Consider the following 6,067-nt stretch of genomic DNA (forward strand, 5'->3'; position numbering starts at 1 on the left):
GCCGTTGCCAGCTACCGTCGAAAGCCAGCCTGATGGCTGCTCATAGTGAGCTGAAGCCAGCTTGATACCCTGGCGCAGCGGAAGGACGGGTGCTCGTTTGGACGAGCACGGAGCGTATAGAAGGGCGGTCGTTCGCCGGCTCCCTCTTGGTGCTGGCACAGGGCCCCCGCGCCTTGCGGTGGAGGCTGACGCCTGTCTACAGCAGCTCCAAGGGAGGCTTGAGCCAGGCGAGGGAGAAGGCGACAGACATCCTTCCGGCTCCAGGCTCCATCCTGAGAGGAAACCTCGAGCCGACGTCGTGCCGCCGCAGGGGACCCCGGGTGGTTGGTTGAGAGAAAATCTTGAGCCGACGCTTAAAGTGTCGCAGGGTGACGCGCAGCAGGCGTCGCTCTTGCGCGCCACCGTGCCGGCTCTGAGGTGTCGTAGTGGCGACGCATAGCAGGCGCCGCTGCCGTGCGCCACCGCACTGAGGTCATTGTTGCCTTGGTGTCAGGGCATGCGGCGTAGGTGATGTCGTGCCCCTCTTCATCTTCTCGTCATCGTTGCAGAGGATGAGCTCAACTTCAGAAGCCAGGAAGTGAGCGAAGATCTGGCCAACGCTTGCGCTGTCCCCACGGACGGCGCCAGATGTCGTGGCTCTAGAAGGAGGGCCATAGCCGGGTGGCGTAGTGCACCCGCCTAATCCCAGAGGGTGGTTACTCGGGGAAGTGCAAGCGATTCATCAGATCTACTCATGAAGCAAGAACACAAGAACACCCGGGAATTAGAGTGGTTCGGGCCGCCGGAGCGTAATACCCTACGTCCACTGAGAGTTATATTGCTCTTGTGTTCGTGGATGAGTCTATCCTCTGCCTCCAAGTCCCTTTGAGACTTGATGCCTTCTCTAGCGGGCGTCTCCCCTTTTATAGCACAAGAAGGACGCGTACACAGGTGTTGGACCCCGATATGTGGGCCCAACAAGGATGTATAGTGTACTACGAAAAAGACATAAATGGTGCTACAGTGTTGAGAATCTCTTCCCGGATACGCTTCATCGCACTGTAGACTCTTTGACCGAAAAAGGGGGGTCTTCACTTGTCCTATCAACGAGGCGCCCGTTGAGGCAGTGTAGGTTGCGGCGTAGACTGTTGGGTCTACCGCGTAGGTATTATGATACTCCGTCGCCGAGCTATCGTGTCTAACTGGCGTAGCAGACTGACATGCGTGGCGTGGGCGGTGCCAACGGCTGCACTGTGCGCCTTGGTAACGCGCGATCAACAGTACAGCCTGGCTAAAGTCACCTCGGGCTCTGCTGTGGCAGAGCGCTCTTAACGTCTCCCGCATTGAACGCGGTAGGTGGGCGAAGCTTCCCGAGGAAGCTTTGTAGCCGCGCGCGTGCCTGCGTCTGTGGACACGTGGAGGCTCCGGACCCCCCAGGCGGGGTGTCTGTTTCCCCGCTGAGGGGTCCGGACAGTATATGGGGGTCCGGGACCCCGTGGGAGGTCCGGGGCTCCCAGCTGTTTTGGCTGAGCGCTCCCTTCTCCGGGACACGTGGTGACTCCGGACCCGTCCCCGAGCGGGATGCGGGTCCGGGACCGTTGGTCCGGTGAGATGGAGTCGGACCCGAGGGGTCCGGCTGCTCAGCTCCTTTGGGCGTAGTTATGGATAACTACACGAGTCTTGACACATCAAGAGGGGGTACCCTAGTCCAGAGGTACCGACAAAATTTTTTATGAAACTTTCACTTAGACTGGCCTTAGAGTATTTCCACCAGTCTCCTAATCCCCAATCCAACTACCGTATTAGAAGAGTAAATAGGAAACTAGTGCTCCAGCAGTCTCCCAAAACCTTTCCTTTTCCCCAATAGTTATTGGGACATTTCAATAATTCACCTCATCTCTCCCTAAATAAAGGGGAAGTTGTGACTCTCCTAATAAAATAGTTGGATCGTGAGAAGGTTATTGGGAGACTGCAAAAGCAACTCCCCCAATAATCCTAAAATTGCTATTGTAACATCTTCCAATACCAGTTATTGGGAAAGGATTATTGGGAGACTGATGGAGATGCTCACCATTGGGATGGGGAGTAGGTTTACACATAATTTGAATGTGGATCGCGTACCCGTGAGGCCGTGACCGTGAACTCAAATTTCGGATGGGTGTGACCATGTGAGTGTGACTGTGTGAGAGAGCAGTGGGCCTGCTTTCTTTGAATGCGTGCAGCTTGGCCCATTTTGACCGGAAGATAACTCGAGAAAACAAAATTCAAGAGATGGTGTTCAGTTCGTCCTTTTTACCTCTCTCTGAAGTCTCTCAACAAAGGAAAAAGTCCTTTTTACCTCCCTCAACTTTTAAGCGAAATCCGATTTTTCTCCCTGGACCGCAAAACCGGGTGAACTGGCTCCCTGGTCTTTCCATACCGGGCACGGGTCCTCCTTTAGCGGGTTTGAGCCCGGTTTCGTCCGACGTGGCACAGGTCGACGACACATCCGCTGGCTCGTGTGGCGTCGCGTGGCATGAGGCCCACTCGTCAGTCCCCTCTCACTCATAAACGCTCCCCCGCTGCCGCTCGCATCCTCTTCCCCCATTTCCCTCCCCTTTCATCCCAAACCCTAGGTCCCGCGGACCCAATCCCTGTCGTCGGGAACCCTAGCTAGGATGTCGAGCTCGATGAGCTCGAGTGCAGGTCTTGGACCATGCAACGGAGATGGCTGGCGCCGCCAGTCGCCCATCCCGTACCGTAGAGGGCCGTTCAACTACGAACCCTCCGTGAACTGCCACTGTGGGACGAAGGCGGCCCTCTGGATCTCCTGGAGCGATGACAATCCGGGACGGAGGTACTTGAGGTGCTACAATGCTCGGGTAAGTACATTACAGTCCGGATTTAGTTATGGTAGTCCGTAATACAATGTACTTGAAATCGTTTGGTACTATTGTCACGCCGTGAACATTGCAGTCTGGAGGATGTGGTTTCATGGGATGGTACGATGGGCCTGTGGATCCATTCGTCGCTACCCTGCTGGTGGACCTGCGTGACGCTGTGTGGGCACTGAAGCGTGAAAGGGTGGACCTGAAGTCTGCAATTGCCGATGCTGTGGTGAAGATGGAGCAGATGAAGAAGGAAATCGTTGCTCTGAAGGAAGCCAACGAAGCTCTGAATGCTGGCAACTTGGCGATGTCTCAGAAGGCAAAGATGAACAAGCTGTGGATTGTTGGTTTGGTTGTTGGATTTGGTGCTGCTGCTGCTTCCTAGTTCTTAGGTTAGGCTTGTTGTGCTGCCAGTAGTTTATGTTAGGAATGCTAATGATCTAGATATGTGATCTAGGAGTGGACATGGTAATGGGACTAGATGGTGCATCTGTGTGGTAGGTTGTATTTTGTGTGGTACCACCTCTTTTGTGATGCATCTATAATGGCTGTGCACTTTGAAACTCTGGTGTGTAATGGCAGTATTGTCTAGCTTAATGAATTTTAGCTATCCTGGGATGTACGTGTATGCCTCTAGTTTGTGATGCAAGTAAATTGTCAAGATTGCAAAGGTAACAGCATGAACGATATTATTGGCACACATAATATTCAAGGCCATAGAGGTTGGCATTTTGCATAGGGCATAAGCCATCACAGTTTGGCATACATGACACAAATAGCCACACAGTTTGGCATGCACAACAGCAATAGCCATAGTTTGGCATACATGAGACCAACAGCCACACAGTTTGGCATACATCACTGAACAAACATGACAGTTTAATGACACAAATAGCCACACAGTTTGGCATACATCACAAATGGAAATAACTTGTTTGGCCTACATTTAGTAGGCATGGAAGCACTTCACAGTTTGGCAGAGTCCCAAGGAGGAAGGAGAAGCATTGGTCCTGGTGTGGTTGGTTTCTTCTGAACTTGTTTATTGTTTGCTGGTTCCTGAGTTGAACATTGTGCAGCTGCTGATCCTGGTGCTGATCCTGCGCTGACTTGAACAATGACATTAGATGGTGCTGATCCATGTGCATTCATTTTGATGGTTGCTGACCCTGATGGCCCAGTTTGAACCCTTGCCTTTGCCCTGCTGTGCACCAAACCTAGGCTTTTTCATTACAAAAGAACAGAGCTTTATTTGGTTGATAACAGACTGAAAATAGTTGATAATAATGAAATATTTGATCTATGTACCTTAGCATTAGCAGTAGTGGTGCCAACAGAGTCTTGACTTCCAATGGTCTGGGACAGCTTCCTTTTGCTGGATGTAGGCACTTGATTAGAAGCATCATTAGCATGACTAGGAACAGAATGAGCACCAGGTGGAGCAGATGGTGCAGTGCCACTCATGCCTCTAGTAGCAGAACCAGATGCAGCACCATCAGATGGGGCAGTGGCACTCCTTTTGTCACAAGAGCTCCTATTGTGGCCAGTACATTTGCACTTTGCACATCTGATGACAGTTCCAACTCTAGACATCTTGGTTGCTTTTGGTTTCTCATGTGGTTCTCTAGTCCTTTGTGTCTTGGGTCTACCTGGCATCTTAATGTATCCAGGAGCTCTCAGTTTTGGTCTATCAGAGGTAGGCCAGCTATCTTGGCCTTCAACTAGCTCCAAGCAGTGCATGTAGGTCTTTCTTAAGTTCCCCACCGAGTAGCAGTCAGCAATGTATGCATCCAAAGAATTTGAAATGAAATAGATACTTGATATGGCATGGCAACATGACATTCCAGATAGCTGCCAGTACCTGCAACTGCATGTTTTAGCCTGAAGGTCAACTGTGAATCTGTGATCCCAATGCTTCACCTCAAATTTGTCTGCTCCATTACTTATGGCATGGCAGTAGCCTGACATCTTGATGTAAGCATTTAATTTCTTCTTGATGTTGGGACAAATTCCCCAGTTCAACTTTTCTGCTTTGCTCTTCTGCTCTTGGATCCTGACCATGACCTTCCTCCTTATAGCCTCCAACATGGTGATGATAGGAAAGAATCTGGCCTCCACTATCCACTTTTTGAATGACTCACATAAGTTGTTGTCAACTGAATCACAGTTGCTGCCCAGTTTGAACCAAACCCTGCTCCACTGTTGTGGATGAGTGTTCAAGATGGCTTGAGCTCCTGGCCTAGTCTCTTTTGCCAACCTGGCTCTAACTAGATTGAAAAATATTGGGCATGGAGCCTTAGCACAAGCCCAGAACATCTTCTGCCATTCTTTTTTGAAGAACTCTTTCTTCCAGTTTGCATAAATGTGCCTTGCACAATTTCTATGTTCTGCTTCTGGTGCCCATTTCTCAACAGCATTAAGAATTCCCTTTTGCTGGTCAGATATAAAGACCCAACCTCTGCCATCACCAACTTGAATGACCCTAAATTGCAAGTCACAGAACCAATCCCAATTATTGTTGTTCTCTTTATCTACTACAGCCCATGCAATGGGATACATCTGGTTGTTAGCATCTCTACCAACAGTTTGTAGCAGTTCTCCATTAGTTGCACTTTTGAAAAAACAACCATCAAGACCAACTACCCTCCTGCACCCAGCCATGAAACCTTTCTTGCAAGCATCAAAATAAATGAACATCCTCCAGAACATAGGTGGTTCAACATCAGGCAAACTATTTATCACCACTGTGCTTTCAGGATTACTCCTCAACAGCTCAAGCTGGTAGTCATAAAGCAATTCATATTGGCCCTTGGTTGCATCATATGCTTTCTGCATGACTATGGTCTTTGCTCTTTTCAACTTGGAGATGGAGACATCAGTAAACATCTCTTCTAGCACAGTACTCTTCATCTGAGCAAAGTTCCACCCAAGGTTGGCCATTATAAACTTTTCATACTTGGCAGCAATCCTCCTGTCAGTCACATGCTTGTTATCTCTCCTAGGGGGACAAGTATGTTCATCTCTGAATGTTGCTATTTGCCAGCTGGTTGTTCTGGAGTTCCTGGAGCACAAACAGACCCAAGGGCAGTGTTGCCAATCACATATAGTCCTAACTCTTTTAGGATCATCCTTGATGAATCTGACAATTTTTCTTTCATGCAGCAATACCTGATGATTGCCTCTTTGAATTCTTTTTTCCCACATAATTTCATCCCCAACTCAAA

The sequence above is a fragment of the Panicum virgatum genome, chromosome 5N (genome assembly GCF_016808335.1).
Source record: "Panicum virgatum strain AP13 chromosome 5N, P.virgatum_v5, whole genome shotgun sequence".
Taxonomy (NCBI): Eukaryota; Viridiplantae; Streptophyta; class Magnoliopsida; order Poales; family Poaceae; genus Panicum; species Panicum virgatum.